The 16,859-nt window shown below is 34.3% G+C and overlaps 1 protein-coding gene and 1 long non-coding RNA gene across 7 annotated transcripts in view; one reads left to right on the forward strand and one right to left on the reverse strand.

The window, feature by feature from the left end:
• The window catches only part of LOC136025230 (extracellular serine/threonine protein kinase four-jointed-like), a 91,027-nt gene that overhangs the window by 64,385 nt on the left and 9,783 nt on the right, over positions 1 to 16,859 (forward strand). For 5 of the 6 annotated variants that reach the window (XM_065701063.1, XM_065701064.1, XM_065701060.1 and 2 more), the window contains one exon: positions 65 to 106. The gene's annotated coding sequence lies outside the window, so the exon portion shown is untranslated. Of the gene's footprint in view, positions 1 to 64; positions 107 to 4,516; positions 4,688 to 16,859 lie in introns of all 6 variants that reach the window. The other variant, XM_065701059.1, reaches the window with a different exon arrangement.
• Positions 1 to 16,859, reverse strand: part of LOC136025237 (uncharacterized) — a 55,980-nt gene that overhangs the window by 32,865 nt on the left and 6,256 nt on the right. The window contains exon 2 of the long non-coding RNA XR_010617042.1: positions 13,925 to 14,088. This is a non-coding gene — a long non-coding RNA (uncharacterized LOC136025237). The remainder of the gene's footprint in view (positions 1 to 13,924; positions 14,089 to 16,859) is intronic.

Below are 16,859 nucleotides of genomic sequence, written 5' to 3' on the forward strand. Positions count from 1 at the left end.
TTTAACTTATTTTCATTATTTATTTTTATTATTAATTATTTATTTATCTTACCTTATTTTTCAGAATGTGTTCGTAGGCTGTATTGTAAATCAAAGGAAACCCTTGGTGAGTTTACCTCTTTATATTTGGAAAAATCTTTTTCTTTATCTTTCCTTTTCCTCTTGTTTTCTTTTCTTTACTTTTTTCTTTATCTTTTTTCTTTCAAGCAAAGAAGAAGGACTTTATCTTTAAAGATTCGAACTTTTTTATCGAAATAAAGAAGCGGACTTCATCTGTTTCCTCTTTATCCTTATCTTGTCAGCCAAAGCAAAACATTATTTTATAAATATCCTTTTCTGTGGACCAAATTTTTGCTTAATCCCAGTTTTATTTTGATATATATATATATATATATATATATATATATATATATATATATATATATATATATATATATATATATATATATATATATATATATATATATATATATAGGTTATTTATAAGCCTATATATAAAACCTATAATATACAAGCCTGTATATTATTTTTATTCTATGGTTATAGCCTATAATGTATATAAGGGGACATCGAAATGCAAGGTTACGTGGGATTATCAAGGAATTAAGAAAATATTTGGAAGAAGTGTCGGACAGATAATGAGAATGAACGTTTTATTATTGATAATTACTACCGTATACCTTGTATTTGTGCTAGAAACAGGAAAATTTCATTGTACAAAGTTCATAGGGTACTTATGTATTATATAGTACACACTCGAGAAGTGAAGCTAGGTTAATCCTAATGAAATATACGAAAATATAATGAAAATGCAATAATTTAGTAACAAAATTGTGAAAACTACACAAGGAATTATGTTAGGGGGAGGGGCACAGAACGCTTTATATTAAATACCTAACCCAACCAAAATAAAATCTCTTTATATCAAATATTTAATAAAAATATACCTACAACGCAGATCTCAACCGAACTTAAGCTAATTTTCTTCAAATACTGACAGGTATAAACCGGTTGTTGTCTTAGCTGTAGATCCAAATTCTTGAGTGTGTACCATATAATACACAAGTACTGTTAATAGAATAATAAGCCCTGTAAGTCTTAGTTGTGCTTGGGAGTGCAGGGAGGGGTGCTTTTCTGTAGCCATCATAAAAACTGAAAGAGCATTTCTATTGTCAAAATGGTATATCCTCGAAATCTCAGAATGTTTTCGGGTATTAAGTTAGAATACAATTTTTTTTCAAGGCTTTTGGGGGGTGAAAATATCTTGGAAAATCATTTATCTAGATCGATGAAACTTTCAGGAGTGAACCTATAGTCCAAGTCCAGTCTAACTTAAGCTGACATTACCCTCGTAAAAAAAAGTTCCAATTTCAAATGTGGAACATTCTTCGTATCTAGCAACAGAAGTTTTTTTTGGCAAAATTTACTCTTTTTTACTAAAGTAGCCTCTTTTTGCCGAATTAAGGAAGATATGTCCCAACTTCCGCGTTAAAAACTGTCCTGCGGTTCAATTGGATTAATTTTGAGACAGATTTTTGCAAACCAGTTGCATTATTCCTTATTTTTGGAGATAAACATAGCCCCGCCTTTTATAACTTGGTTAACTAATCCTGAAAGACAAATCAAGAAATTATAGACTGACGTGGAAATGCTATTTTTGAAGCGACCAATATTTCAGCCTTTTAAAACATTTTTCCTCTATCGGAAATATTAAGCCAATAAAAAGAATGAAGAGGTTTTTGAGTCGCATCATTCTTTACTAGTAACTTCTTTTGCTTTATGGTTAGTGTAAGTTCTAGCTAGCGATTTTCCTGGTAGTTTTTAAAGAAATGTTGTAGGTCAGAGCTTAAAAAGTTTAGTCATAAACCTTGGTCTGTGACTTAGATATCTGGATTAGGTAAAAAGGGATATAAATATTAATTAAATAAATTTAATTAAATAAATATCAATTAAACTTGTACAAAAGCTTAAAATATAATTATTGAAATGTCGAGGGAAGAGGCAGGAGCAATCAAACCCAATGTGGGAGGAGTAGACACAGTCCTACAAGACAGTGAAAGATACCTTTTCGTACTTTTAACCGCCTATTAGCTGAGTCGAGTAGCATCAAACAAGTTACTAATTGAGGTTCTGTATACCATTTCCTCTTACATGTATATTTCTCATATTTATAACTAGTTTATCAGCAAGATAGAATTTTGTCTTTAAAGATTATTATGAGCAATGAAAACATGGATAAATAATGATAATAATAATAAAAGGTTACTGAAAAGAAAAGGACAGGAGAAAAACATAAACTTTAAATTGCTATCACGTATAGAAATTAGGCATACAAAGCAAAGCTTATATAAGTTTTGAACGAAAAGTAAAGACCAAAATTAATAGTTAAAACTAAAAATTATTGTTTTGATTCCTTATATTTTTGAATAAAAATGTGGTCGAACTATAGCTTTTTTCAGTAAAGTGCAAATGACCCACGAGGCCTTAAGTGGTTTGAAGGTTGGTGGTTTTGTCATTTCATTAAAGGTATGACTTGTTCTTAATTACAGCGTACTTTCGTCTTGGTTTGGGTTCTTCATTTCATGGTTTTATTCGCATTCTCAGATAGAACTTTATGATGTTTTAAAGGGATTCCATATAAAAATCACAAAACTGGTCAGTGACATATAAAAACAATGATAGGCCAACGTCCTGCGACTGACAAATTATTCATTTTTGTGACTATTACTTATGTCAGATAAAATGATTAGAACTTTACAATGGCAGTTTTGGATGACTTAAAAGATATACCCATGACACAGAAAAAAAATGACAACGAGAATTGTTAGGTAGCAAACAGGAGCGTAAGAAAGAATTTTTGGGGGAGGGGTACAAAAAACGAAAATCCATGACAAAAAACGATAATACAATATAAGCGGTACGCGGGTATAAACGGTCTAAAATAGTCTGCGCTCTTCTGACAAAATTAGGACAATCTGAAATGCGCCATTTCTTTTTGATTGAACCGGAATGTAAATTATGGTTGGTATTGCAATTTAAACTATGAAATATAAATATTTTTATATATTTCCATGAATACTCACCAAGGGAGTATCCAGGCTTTTAGTTCAGAGGAGGGGGTACAAAAAACGCATCAAAGATGTGTTTGTCTGCATTTTATTGTGTTTTTACGATTCGGACAAAACTTTCGGGGATTTAAATCCAGTATTCCTCCTCGCAGGATACGTTCTTGACACTCACTAATTTGTTTTAATGGTCATCCAAGGCCATTTTTTTTCGATACGAGCAAGTATTACCAGAGGCTTTGGTTTTACCAGGACTTAAGTGGGATTATTTCTCATTTACCTTTTTTCAAACATTTTTCAAACCTTCTTGTTTCACAGGGAAGAAGGGGGGTACAACCTCTTGGCCTCTCCCTGGCGGTGCTCATGTGCTCACCACTTCTTTCCACTGTCTCTTTCACTTTAGTCTTATTTTATTTATTTGTGTATTTTTTCGGCTCCACAATTTATTCTTTGTAGGTACTTGTCGGTTATTGGAAACACACCGAAAAAATTTATGTCAGATTAATCCTAATGAAAAACAAATAAAGATGATTACAAAGGAATATTTTAGAAACAAAATTATGGAAACTTACCCTAATCCAACCTAACGTAACATAACCCCCACCCCACCCCTAATATACAAACATATAGCTCAATTTATGCATGTCCATTGCATTCTGTCCAAATCCAATGTATTGTATCATCTGTCGCTTGTTTTTGTAGCTATGAAACCGGTCTTCTGAGATGTAACCTAAGCGTAATTCTTGAATGTGTTTCCAATAACTGACAACTACCTCCTTGTACTATGTTTGAATCATTTGTCCAAAGTTCATAAATACGTGTTGCTAAATTGTACGTGATAAAGCCTTCATTATCGCGATTGGAATCCAGACTTCTGAAATCTCATGTTTTCTATAAATCGAAATACGCTAACAATAGATTGCAACTTTCTTTTGTATTAGGATCCCAAATTTGGATTTTGGTTAATACAGGTTTTAGACCTTATGGCCATCAGTTTGTCTCCTAAATCCAGTTGCAATAAACTGACTTATTGTACTTTAAACTTAACCAGGAATCTTGTTTTAATTGCGTAGTCTATGTAATCTTCTAATAAGAGTCTTAATCAAACGGTTAGTGGTAAAGAACTGTAAGTGAGGACTGACTCTAAAAAAGATAATTTTAATAACAGTTAATCTATCAAAACAGTTGGCTTTTTATGCTGAATTCAAATATATAAAATTCATTAAATTTAATGTCACCCATCAAAAGTATGAGCCGTAGTATTTTTTTCCCTAGACTTTAAAAGGGGAGAAACACCTAAAAGAAACCAAGCGATCTTAATGAAAAATGTTTCCATGAAATTGCACGTATCACAGAACCGTTCTGCAGAAGTTTCAAGCTCATACCTACAAAAATTCGGAATATCGTTTTTCTTACCAGAATATAGATCACGGATGTGTTTTTTTTTCAAGAGTGATTGCATCGAACCAATGGCCCTAGAGATTGGTAGAGGGCTCTTTCAAAGGAAAATTCAAAGTTCTTGTTCCTGTTTTTAAGTGACTAAAAAGACTGCACGGCAACTATCCCCTTTCCATGCCTTTCTTTTCCCGAAGACATCTGATCAAAATTGTGAAATTAATCCGGTAAGTATGCCTCTGGGAATGACGACATGACCCCTACAGCCCCTGGGGAAAGGGCTATAATTTATTTAATTTGCCCATTGTTTACAAATAATATTTGGTACTAGGAAGTCTAAGGAAAATTTTGGGGTATAAGGGAATTTTCTACGGGGAGAATTTCCTGTGGGGAGGAAATTTTTTCGGAGAAAATTTTCTTCTGGGCGAGGAAGTTCCCGGCATGAGTTTAGAAAGTTCAGAAATTAAAAAAAGATTTGGCATTAAAAAAAAAAAATAATAATAATGATCTCACAACAAGGAGCACCGTTAAAACTGAAACGAAAAGAAAGTTTTTCCGTACATGAAGAAGTCTGGCCCTTCCTCAATCCCTCGCTCGTTATGCTGAAGTTTATTGCGTTTTAAAACTTTTCTTATTCCAAGTACACGAACCTTGCAAACTTTAGCATAAGTCAAACTTAAGCATAAAGAGCAAGGAGTTGGGGATCTTGCAGCCGCCTCATGCATGGGATAATATCTACTGGTTTTGAGTTTTAATGTTGCTCCTTAGTCTCAGTTGATTTTTTTTGTTTTTAATTTAATATCGCTAGAAATCGTGTTTAGTCAACCCAATTTTAGATTTTATTTCCTATATTTCTAGAGTAATGTATCGTAGTGCTTTATAAATTCAATTTTTCAAAAAAGTATGACCGTACCGGATATTAAAATATTGTGAGGGATTGTTGTGTTCTACCCGTTGCTCTAACTTTCTCTACTAAGTTAACAATAATATATTTAGATAATTCCTTGGAATCTCTATAGAAGGGTTATCTGATTCGCTGAATCTGAAGGTGTGATGTGATTTTCATTAGAATTCCATGACCCTTAGAGGGTGTTTTCCCCCTTTTTCAAAATCAGGCAAATTTTCTCAGGCTCGTATCTTTTGATGGGTAACACTAAACTTAAGGTTACTCATATATTTGGAATAAGTATAATTGGCCAATTCTTTTGATGTATCTAGTGGTATCAAAATTCTGTTTTTTAGAGTTTTGGCTTCTGTTGAGTCGCGTGGCTCCTTAATTACAGTTCGTTACCACGAACTGTTTGATACCTTGAAGAGTAGAAGTTAAGGCTAAAATTAACACTTCTGCTATGCCTGGCACGTTCCACCTTGAGTACACAACATTTGAAAATGGACTGTCCCTCTGTCGGATTACGCTGTTTTTCGTTTTTTTTTTTTTTTTTCTGTTGTATAAGCTCCAGTTATTATCACTCAAATTATTATCAATTTACTAGCCAGATCGGGCTCCATGAACTTGGGAAAAAAGAAAAAAAAATTATAGAGTTGAAATAAAAAAGTGTAGCAGTAAAGCAAACCCAAAAATATAGTTATCAGAAAGAAAATAAAAGTTATCAGAAATCAAAAAGAAAGTTAGAAGGAGAATCAGTACGGGTTGGTTTCGAACATTTAAAGAAAAATATTCCCACAATAGATAGAAGTGAAATTCGTGAAAGTCAGTTGATATTTTAACCATTTAAAGTGTCCGAATTGTGCTCATTTCTCTTCGATGAATTTAGACAATTGAATTTATTGTTGAATCGTTCGTCATTTTCAACAGTATTTTATTTACTTTAGCTATATACTTCAAGAACTATGAAAAGAAATTTCATGATTGTGTCAGACTTGTAGACAATAAAAAATACTCCTCGATTCAGACCACACATCTTGAGGAGTTCAGATGACTGTACAGTTTCTTCAAGTCTGACAATAGGAATGACAAGGTCCTAGACACTCCATCAGCCTCAGTAAAGTTATTTAAATGGTCTTTTATGCAACCTCACAATTTTTTTTGCCTTAGGGTGGAAGCTATATCACGCACAATCCAGCAGCTATAAATACCAAAGCTATTGTTGTGTACCGTTTTTTTCTGTTGGATATCTCCATGAGCGAACTCTGGAGCGAATAGGGAATTCTTTATGAACTTGAACACTTTGCCGCGAAAACTGTTGGAAAACTAAAACAGGAAAGGATAAACTTATTGTATATCCTAATACGAGTAAGTGTTTGTTTGAAAAGGACATGCTTTTTTTCTGAGCTCAAGAAAATTCCTCGTTATTTTGGCGGTCTGGACTCAAATCTGAACGTCGGATTAATTTTCTTTAAATATTTGTTAGGGCACCGAAAATATTTTCACTAGGGGAATCGTATTGATGTATCGTAGCTTCTGAAAATCCCCTGTCTTTTTGATATAAAATCAGTTTTTCTGCATCCCCAAAATATTTAAAATAATATAATTGACGGATCACGACGGTGTTCGTCTTTACTCCATGTATCAATAACAAACATGAAACTCAATTGAATTTGTAATATCTGTAATATGAAGCTGGCACGGCAAGGTTGGTAATATTAGGATGGTTTGGCACAATGAGTAACACAACCCGTAACAACTTTTAGAATAAAATTGACTCGTTTTTTCCAATATTTTTAGTCATAGCTACCGCGAGAGGCGCTTACATCAGCTATTGTAATTTTGGTGTTGCGGTGCATAAGTTCGTCTTTAATGGCATAAGATTTGCTACAGCGATGCAGGCTTACACTGCAAGCCCAATTCTAAACCATTGATTTGCTGAAGTGGTAAAAACAAGTCCGAGTATTCCGTACTAACACGGTTAAGTTTAATTTTTTCCTTTAAATTCTTTTTCTTCTTTAAATCTCTTCAGACTGCTTTCACCACTAGATAGGAGTTGTTCCTTGTAATCCTACAATAAATGTGTTCTCATTCAGGCGCAATAGTACAACATTTTACAAATAGTACAAAGACGAACATTGTAAGGGTTAGTACTGAAGAACAACTGTTACCCATAAGAACAAGATCCTTTTACCAAAAGATAAATCGACTCAAGGATGCACACGGTTTTAAATGTTACGAGACACCACAAGGGATTTAAGAAATATTTTTATGTGTGTTACCGTTTATTTGTGTTACATTTCAGTTGATTACAGTTGAATCATTCAAGCGTTTCACCCATTCTAGTCACAGCTACTCTAATGGTTTTATCGTCGAACTCTAGTGGATTTTTCGTTACTGACGCCACTACGTAGAGTCAGCGCCATTCACTTAAGGATGCTGAGAATTTTACTTGTGGATCTTATAATTTCTGGCAAAGGGTGGCCTTAGGATATTTAACAAGGACTCTATTTGAATTTGTCGGAAAATTTACCTGACAATCTGACAAATTTCTAACTGACCAAGAATCAATTGACCAAAATCTCTTACTGACCGAAGGCCTCGATTTACTGGTAATAAGTGCACTTTTACACTTAGGTAAAGTTAACAAACTACTAAATGTCAGTGAATTGGGTTTTTATGTCAAATGTAATCGTTTTTCTTAGAATATTTGAGGAGTTGCGCTTTTTTTTTAGAGGAATCCTTCCATTTCCTATAATCCCTGCCCTTACCAAGCATGTTAGACGCCATCTAATTTACTTAAACTGGGGTGATTCGAATGTTGCTGGAGGATACGGAAGCCTTTTAGCCTTAGACTATGCTAATAGTCTAAGTAATTATTCATGCATAATGTATTCATTATGGCCTTTTTAGGCAAATTTGCCCGTACTTTTTTACTTTTTCAGGTAGCCCCAGTCTCCATTAATTCTTTTTAAGGCGCAGGAAGGCAATTCGGGCGCATTTAAAACGGCTTTTTTCGGAAAAGTTTGTTTTTCGATGAACAAAAAAAACGCTTTTACTTGGCTGATTTCACCTGAAATAGCCATAATGAAGACTGGGCTTTGCTCAATTCCTTTTGTCACAACATTGCTATTACAAGGTACCATTTTTTGCAGTTCAAGAAAATCAGTGATTCTTTAATAATACTTATAATTCTACTAGTAGAGGGCAAGAGGGTTCGATTTGACCTTGCTACCAGTGGGATCTGGTTTAGCAGACAAATGTGCAGGGTCGCCATCCCATTAGTGATTTTTATATTGCCTAAACATAAAAATCACTAAATCAGCACATAAATCGCCAGATTATTGATAAAAATCACTAAATCAACGAAAAATCAGTAGAATATAATTATTTTTTCACCGGTTTGCAACCCTGCGCAAGTGCTATCACAGTCCACGTAAAACGGTCACAAGCTACCTTATGGGACTTACATGACGGAAGACCTGTTGCAGTTGAAATTTTGATTGCCACTTAATTTTACGTTTTGAAGAGAAAATCTGTAGTTCTTAGTGAGACCAATCCCCACGTAATCGGTAAAAATCTCACTCCACCTAAGATGATTCATCCTTTACCAGGCTATGTTGTCTAGTTCTCTTGAAGAGAGCTATTTTGAATACCAGAAAGCAGCAGTAGGCTAGTTTTTTTTCTGTTTATGGCACTTGATATTTAGCAAGTGACATATAACAATCGCAATTTCTGTTGGTCTGTCTGTCCCGGTTTTGCTAGTTTGGGCACTTCAAGATACGCTAGGACGATGAAGTTTGGCAGACGTATCAGGGATCAGAACAGGGGGGTTAAATTAGAAATAGTTGTTTCCCGATTCGACCATCTAGGAGGGAGTAGGTGACGGTTAATTCGGAAAAATTAGAAACAATGAGGTATTTTTAACTTACGAACAGGCGATCGGATCTTAATGAAGTTTGATGCTTAGAAGGATAGCATGTCTCAGAGCTCCTGTTTTAGATCCCGATCGGATCCTGTGACATTGGGAGGAAACCTGAAATCTCGGAAAACGCTTAGAGTGGAGAGATCGAGATGAAACTTGGTGTGAAAAATAATCACAAGTCTTAGATACGTGATTGACATAACCGGAATGGATCCGATCTCTTTAGGGGAGTTGAGGGGGGGGATTTGGGAAAAAATTAGAAAAATGAGGTACTTTTAACTTACGAACGAGTGATCGGATCTTAATGAGATTTGATATTTAGAATGATATTGTAACTCAGACCTCTTATTTTAAATTCCGACCGGATCCAGTGTTATTTGGGGGAGTTAGAGGGGAAAACTGGAAATCTTTTAAAACGCTTCGAGTGGAAGAGACCGGGATGAAACTTGGTATAAAGAATAAGTAGAAGTCCTAGATATGTGATTAACATAATTGGACCGGACTCGCTCTCTTTGGAGGAGTTGGGGGCCTAATTCCGTAATTCAGAAACATTCGAAAAAATTAAGTATTTTTAACTTACGAACGGGTGATTGGATCCTAATGAAATTTTATATTTAGAAAAACCTCGTGTCTCAGAGTTCTTATTTTATATCCTAACCGGATCCGGTGACATTGTGGGGAGTTGGAGGAAGAAACCGAAAATCATGGAAAACGCTTAGAGTGGAGAGCTGTCGATGATGCCTCGTGGGGAGATTAAGCACAAGTCCTAGATACGTGATTAAAATAACCTGACCGGATTGGCTCTCTTTGGGGGAGTTGGGGGCCTAATTCCGTAATTCAGAAACATTCGAAAAAATGAGGTATTTTTAACTTACGAAGGGGTGATCAGATATTAATGAAATTTAATATTCTGAAGAAACTCGTGTCTTATAGCTCTTATTTTAAATCCCAACCGGATCCGGTGACATTGGCGGGAGTTTGAGGGGGAAACCTGAATCTTTGAAAATACTTAGAATGCAGAGATCAGGATGAAACTTGGTGGGATGAATAAGCACGTGTCCTAGATACGTTATTTATATAACCGGACTGGATCTGCTCTCTTTGGGGGGATTGGGGGGATTTGCTAGTTTGGGCACTTCCAGATAAGCTAGGACGATGAAAGTCGACAGGCGTATCAGGGACCCGACCAGATTAAATCAGAAATAGTCGTTTCGCGATTTGACCATCTGGGGAGGGGGGGGTGGAAGGAGAGCTAATTCGAAAAAAGTAGAAAAAATGAGGTATTTTTAACTTACGAACAGGTTATCGGATCGTAATTAAATTTAATATTTAGAAGGACCTCTGTCTCTGAGCTCTTATTTTAAATCCCGACCGGATCCGATCACATTGGAGCGAGTTGGAGGGTGAAACCGAAAATCTTGGAAAACGCTTAGAGTGGAGAGATTGTAATGAAAATTGGTGGGAAGAAACTCTTGGCTCTTCGCTCTTCCAACCTCGTCACAAGTGCCATATGAGCTCTTGGCTCTTGTGTTTTATTGCTACTAGTTTCAAAGGTGAGACTTTGCACCCTCTTTTTTTTATAGAATTGATCCTGAAGTTTACTCAGTTCGTCTTGAATTATCCGTGATTATTAAGTAAGGGATGAGGTTATAAAAATCTAAAGAGGCTATTAAGTATTTATATGGAATATTAAAAATGGAAATTTCAATAAATTGAAAAATTGGAAATATCTCCCAACACAGTTGCTAACTGGCTGTTTTCACTTTCTTCCAGTTCAGTTTAAAACAGACTCTTCAATCCCGACTTTGAAATTTGTTTTTATATACAACAATTAATTTTTTTATAGGATAAATAGACCAAACACCACAGTGCAAACACCAAATTGTGTTCATAAACATACACTGAAACATACACAAAAAGGTGTTGCGGTACAAAGCTTAAATTTTACAGTAGGATGAAAATACTGAGAAAATTGAATAGGTATCCAATATACATGAATATGCAATCTCTTTTAAGTGACTTCGTAAACTCAGACAGAGTTGATCCAGGTCCAAATGGATGCCTAGAGAAATCTTAGGGGGACGTGGGAAGTGTCAGATCGTCTTAAGATCCAATATACAAGAGATAGGATGTCGATATCGAAAGCTCCAACATCGAAATATTCGAAAATAGAACAGGACCCATTTAAAAAACGGACTTCTAAATATATGACGAACGCAACAATAAATGAAAAGACGTATTGAACCATTTGATATAACTCAAGCTGTTTGAGGTGGGTGAGATTTCTTCACAACATGTCACGAATTGTCATTTCACAAAATGTCGCTTTTCTACAGAATGTCACTTACACCTTCTGAATTATCACAGCTAGTTCTTTTTATCTGCCGTTTTTTCTTTAAAAAAAATATATTATGAATGATTGAATGTATGCGATATGTATTATAATGACAAGTTTTCCAAGCGAAATAGAAGCCTTCCATATAAGTTCATTTCTTTTCACTTCAGAAAATAGGCCTACATCATACAAGTTAATTTAGTATATTATCGCCCTATAAACTTTGTTATTAATAAGAAAAAGCTCAAATTTACAATCCAAAAAAAACCTAAGTATGTATAAACACATGGATAAGGTAGATGGAATCATTTAAACGTTAGTTACCAATTATGGTGTTGCAAATAAAACCGAAAATGTCGTGTTTCTTATTAGGAAATGTTTGCAAATCGACCTTTTGTAATTTGAGAATTGCCCTTATTGAAGCCACAAAAAATTTCTTCCAGTGTCTCAATTCTTTAACCAGTGGGTTCCATTCACGAAAATATAGAAGGGGGAACAAAATATATTTTCAATATCTGTGGGGTGCGGTGTACATACAAACATTAACGAATCTATGCTCTATGCGCCAACTTAAACATTTTCTTTCACTAAATTGAAAAACTTTTTTCAAAAAAAGTTTTTAAAAGAAAAGCAAAAAGGTAAATTAAACATAAAACGAGCGGAAATAAAACCAAATAGTGAACAACTATAAATACATACTTGAAACTAAAAAAAAGAGATTGATGTAAATAATCAGTTTAAACTTCAAAGTAACATAGCCTAAACTAAAACAAACGGAAGTAGGGCAAACACCACCATATGCCTTGTAGAGGCATAACGTCATTTTCACTTTACTGAAAACAATCCTTATTTTGAGCTGTGAGTTTTTATTTGTCATAACATCAACTAAAATAAGAAATAAAATTCTTATTAACCAAAATTACTGAAAAGATTAAATTGAAAGTTTAATTTATAGCCTATTTTATTCATTTTTGAAAGTCTCTTATGTTATTTTGAAAGTCTCGAATGTTATTTATGAACTTTGTTAATGTATTTTGTTTTAGGTAAAGTGCAATTGATATTCTGGTGTTTACATGGCTTAGGGGGTGTTGTTTGTAATCTCTTTTCCTTTAGTTACTGTTCATTTAAAGTTTAACTTGAGTAATTGTCGTAATTTCTGTTCGTTTTGGAAATCACTTATTTATTGCAGTGATGTATGTTCATTTCACACATCGGTTACTATTCAAATTTATTTCCGCTATTAAAGAACTTAGGTTGGATTGGTACGTGAATTGTTTTTTTTAAATGAATGAGTTGAAAATTTGCACAATTTTTAGGTTTTTATAGGATTGTACCGATTCTGACCAACATCTTGTTACAACCCTGCGTACAGACAAATATTAATCGACCATCCTCTTGAACATGTCTCAAAAGTTTGCCCAACTTGAATGCACATAGTGCGTTTTGATTTAGTTCATTGCTTCCCTCAGCTTTCCCGAAAAACTTAACTTGAATTTCCTTAGCCTGTTTGGCCACTGAAGATTGAAGGCGCTATTTCTACAATAATAAATCCTAATATGTAAAAAATGGGCAAATTACATAACTTACAGCCCTTGCCACAGGGGCTGTTGGGTCATGTCATCCCCAGAGTAATTAGCTATTTGACCTTTTGTTTGTGTTGAACAAAATGGCTATCTCAAAATTTTGATCGATCTTCGGGGGTAAGGCAGCAAAAAGATGCTTCGGAGAGGGGCCATTTGACCTTCAATCGCTTTTGACTCTTAAAAGGGGCCCTAGAACTTTCAACTTTCAATTGACTGAGCCCCCTCAATATTTTCCAAGTCAACTCCTTCCATATATAGTGGCTTGGGAAAAAAATATTAATAATAAATCAATAATGCATAGAGCCCTAATTGACTGAAGGTATTAATGTATAGATATTATCAAATTAAAGTCTCACTCAGTACAATGGCTCGCATCAGTCAGGGGGGCAAGGGATTTTGTGTCCCCTAAATTTTGAAAAAAAAACTTGTTTAGGGGTATGTTCGTTGAAAATGCTGTTTTTTGGTATTTTCATCGAAAACGTTAATGAAAACGAGAAATACTCCCTAGATAATTAAAAATAAATTTGTCCCTCTCCACTAAAGTTTCGTGAATTGACACCACTAAAGAGAGGATTCCTGCCTTAGCATCGTCCCAAGAAACCCCCCTCTCTTCCTGGAGAATTTAATTTTTTAAACCATTAGAATGTTTTACTGCAACATACAATAAATTATTACTATAATATTACTGAAAAAAAGCATGCTTGAGCTACCCACTAAATGCGTTCTTTGACTTACCAATTATGGCTATCAATCCCTCTTCAACTACATGTTTTTAGACATCTTCGTACAGAAGTGATAATTACAACTGGTATCAAACGTGTCACGCGCCCTCAATTCTGAACCAAGTGTGAAAGACATCACAAGTAATATATGATCTTCGACAAAGTAGGTATTTAAGTCTGAAAGTTTAGGGACTTAAAAACTATAAACATTCTTACTCGTCTGAATAATTAGGTAGACATAATTTGACTCTTTTGGATGAATTCATCCTCACTTCACGGTCGCTGCGGTAGCGCAACCTAGTAAAGAGCGAACCTTGGCTAAGAAGCTAGTGACCGAAAACTAAAAAAAACGTGCTTTCAAAGAAATATTTAGCGTGAGTAAATTGTCATATGGTAGCTAAATGACATGGTATGAATAATTGTATTTTTTTTTTTTGCTTTTTTTCAAAAAGAGCGAAAAGCCCTCTTAGAAGGGCCAAAAATTGAAATAAAAGCGTACCAACTGGAATATCCATGGCAAAAATACTTGACTAGAGGATTAGAAATCCCTTGTCTTGACATATGGAATTTTAACCATTTTTCTCTGCCAGTGCCAGAGGGCCAATGGGATGACGTATAGAGATGGATATCGACAGATTTGATGGTCCGTCTTGATATTTGGAACCCTTTTAAAATGGTAATAGAGCATTCGGTTGTTTTACATTTTGCGCCAGATAGCAATAATTTCGGCACATTAATTTCGACATATTTTCTAAATAGAATTGATAACCAATGGATTCAACATTGTTGAACAGCTACGCATTTAACATCACAGTTTGTTGTTTTTTGTTTTTTGTTTTTAATGTGTGGCGCTCAATCAAAAGCTTTAAAGCTTTCCTTCTACATTAAAGCTTTCCTCTCTGCTTTTCCATTTGATTGGCCAATTTAACGTAATTTATCGTTAGTTCCCCCTGGATTGGGTGTAGTTTATTATTTTCTGTCTCCACTTCGATTTACCCTAATCTGTCGAGTCAAAACTGTGTATTTAGACAATCGCCACCTCCCGTCCCCTAAGCCTGGCAAGCTTTCAAAAATACAGTATATTAAAATTATTATTTCTTTTTATTATTGTAATTTTCAATTTCGGATTTGTTCTACTTTACGAGTAGGCTTACTTCGATTGTGCGAAAATGCGTTTTCAAATCACTCTGTGTATAATTTTTTGTCAGTTTTTTTTCTCCTCCTCCTACTTTACTCCTCCTTCATAATTTTTTGTCAGTGTTTTTCTCCTCCTCCTTCTTTACTGGCTCGCCGGATTTTGGGATGTGGTTTGCATTAAAACTAAGCGCAGAAACAAATGGATATATCAAACTCACAGTGATTAAAAGTAACTGAAGTTTAATTTGATGCTGAAACTGTAATGATTGAACTTGGAAAACAAATATATCCTTCTCATTGAAAGTACTTCGTTTAGAAAACTTGCTGGTATATTTATGTAAGTAATAAAAATTACTTAATTCGTGTTTCTTATTTTAACAGTCTTTCATTCATATTGGTATATTTCATTTCAGTTAGAACAAAGAAGTTCCCCTACTCGCCACTTCAGAATCTGTTCATTGCCAATATTAATTCCCTCTTTTCTCTAAGCAGTAAAAAGGTGGGCCCCAAGATTAGAAATTTTTGTTAGATGTGTCGGAGGTCAGTCACCCTGCAATGTAATGCAAAACATTTTTGTTTTTTCATATACGTATTTTCATTAGTTATCATATCTTACTGCATTTCCTGAAATTACTTAAAAAAATAAAAATATAGTCAGTAGATGTTATAATTTTTTTCAGTAAAACCAAAATGAAGAGTTGAAAATAAATTTATGGTGGAAACAAAAAACCAAATTAAATTAAATAAGAACAATTTTCAAATTCTCAATGAAAACACTAAATAATTATTGGTTTCCCTACGACCGCTTGAACATTATGAGTAGGAGGCTAAGGGAGAAACATCCCCCCTCTCATTGAGGGTAAATTTTGCTTGTTTTAGGTTTTAACGTTGTTCCTTTTGTATATTCGAAAACATTGTTTTGTTTTTTTTTGTTTTTTTTTTTTTTTTTTTTTTTTTTTTTTTTACATGAAAGTTCGGAACAAAATTGTCGTTGGGAATGTCCTGCGCATTGAAAGAAGGAAGGTTATTAAATAATTAAATAAAAAAAACAAGTTTTTTTAACTGCAAGTTAGGAGCGACATTTAAGACATAAAACGAACAGGAATTATACCGTATGTGCAAGGGGTTGTCCCCTCCTCAACGCCTGGCTCTTCACGCTAAAGTTTGACTCTGTTTCACAACTCTACTTTTTCAAACAATAAAGCGTAAAGAGCGAGGTATTTAGGAGGGGACAACCCCTTTCATATACGGAATAATTTCTGTTCGTTTTAAGCTTTAATGTCGCTCCTTACTTGCAGTTCAAAAAACTTGTTTTTGTTTATTTAACTTCTGAACGTTTTTGAATTAATACATGTTTTGATTTTGGCTCATCGCAAATGAATAGTTAAAATGAAATTTGTATATTAATTTTATTTGCTAAATGACTTTCTCATAGTTTTGATCGGACGATCGGACGAATCAAAGAAGTGAGGAAGGAGGCCTAGTTGCCCTTCAATTTTTGGTTGCTTAAAAATGCAACTAGATTTTTTATTTTATTTTTTACGAATGTTTTTGTTAGTAATAAACATACGTACCCTACGAATTAACTTACGTAACGATTTTCTATATTTGTGTATTTTCATTTCGTATATTGGGGTTTCGCCCCGTCGTCAGTACCTCGCTCTTTGCTCTAAAGCTTGGATTTTGTCCCAAATCCTTGAGAATGACCCCTGAATCACAAAGGCCGTAAAATAAATAGTTGAAATTACTAAAAATGTTACAGAGCAATGTAAAAATTACAGAGCAAGGCATTGTGGAGCAGACGAACCCCC

Source organism: Artemia franciscana, chromosome 3 (assembly GCF_032884065.1).
Source record: "Artemia franciscana chromosome 3, ASM3288406v1, whole genome shotgun sequence".
NCBI classification, from domain to species: Eukaryota; Metazoa; Arthropoda; class Branchiopoda; order Anostraca; family Artemiidae; genus Artemia; species Artemia franciscana.